Raw genomic sequence first — 1,558 nt, 5'->3', positions numbered from 1 at the left:
CAGCTACCGCTATCACCGACATGCCACGTTTTAATGTTTTTTTTCTTGCAAGACATGTTTTGCGCTGCTTTATTCCTGCTTCCTGGTTTATATATATATATATATATATATATAAGGGAAAGAAGTGTATACCTAAGGGCTCGTTTTCCGTGTTTTTAACACAATAATAATGAGATATAACAGACAGTAATGCCAAGGAATGTACAGGGGAAGTTATTAACATTAATGGAATGTAAATAAGAAGAAAGAAGAGTGGATGAAAAAATTACCAACTGTAAGCAGGAATCGAACCTACGACCTTCGAATTACGCGTTCGATGCTCTAACCACTGAGCTATCACAGCGGCACTCCCTCCATCCACTTTTTGGGTTTATCTGTGAATTTAGAAGTAGGAGCGACAGTCAGCGCCATCTATAAGCCAAACAACGAGTGTGAAAACACTCTTATGCGCATGTTTGGCGTCACGTAGCACGTGAACTTATTATGAGCGGGCAGCTGATTAATTGTCCCTCTTATACAACCTAAACACACCAAGTCTGCCAGTACGAGACCCTCGTTCAATGAAATAAGGGAAAGAAGTGTATACCTAAGGGCTCGTTTTCCGTGTTTTTAACACAATAATAATGAGATATAACAGACAGTAATGCCAAGGAATGTACAGGGGAAGTTATTAACATTAATGGAATGTAAATAAGAAGAAAGAAGAGTGGATGAAAAAATTACCAACTGTAAGCAGGAATCGAACCTACGACCTTCGAATTACGCGTTCGATGCTCTAACCACTGAGCTATTACAGCGGCACTCCCTCCATCCACTTTTTGGGTTTATCTGTGAATTTAGAAGTAGGAGCGACAGCCAGCGCCATCTATAAGCCAAACAACGAGTGTGAAAACACTCTTATGCGCATGTTTGGCGTCACGTAGCACGTGAACTTATTATGAGCGGGCAGCTGATTAATTGTCCCTCTTATACAACCTAAACACACCAAGTCTGCCAGTACGAGACCCTCGTTCAATGAAATAAGGGAAAGAAGTGTATACCTAAGGGCTCGTTTTCCGTGTTTTTAACACAATAATAATGAGATATAACAGACAGTAATGCCAAGGAATGTACAGGGGAAGTTATTAACATTAATGGAATGTAAATAAGAAGAAAGAAGAGTGGATGAAAAAATTACCAACTGTAAGCAGGAATCGAACCTACGACCTTCGAATTACGCGTTCGATGCTCTAACCACTGAGCTATTACAGCGGCACTCCCTCCATCCACTTTTTGGGTTTATCTGTGAATTTAGAAGTAGGAGCGACAGTCAGCGCCATCTATAAGCCAAACAACGAGTGTGAAAACACTCTATATATATATATATATATATATATATATATATATATATATATATATATATATATATATATATATATATATATATATATATATATGTATATATATATATATATATATATATATATATATATATATATATATATATATATATATATATATATATATATATATAGAAATCGGCTTGAGTGGACAAACGTACGAAAACCTTTATTACTCT

The 1,558-nt window shown here is 36.4% G+C and overlaps 1 non-coding gene across 1 annotated transcript; it reads right to left on the bottom strand.

The window, feature by feature from the left end:
• Positions 1 to 270: 270 nt before the first annotated feature.
• On the bottom strand, positions 271 to 343 carry TRNAT-CGU (transfer RNA threonine (anticodon CGU)). Its single transcript has one exon. It is a non-coding gene; the product is annotated as a tRNA-Thr (tRNA).
• Positions 344 to 1,558: the final 1,215 nt, after the last annotated feature.

This window comes from Rhipicephalus microplus, unplaced genomic scaffold, assembly GCF_043290135.1.
Source record: "Rhipicephalus microplus isolate Deutch F79 unplaced genomic scaffold, USDA_Rmic scaffold_32, whole genome shotgun sequence".
NCBI classification, from domain to species: domain Eukaryota; kingdom Metazoa; phylum Arthropoda; class Arachnida; order Ixodida; family Ixodidae; genus Rhipicephalus; species Rhipicephalus microplus.
The sequence above is the reverse complement of the archived record's forward strand: the minus strand, read 5'-3'. Positions and strand labels throughout refer to the sequence as shown.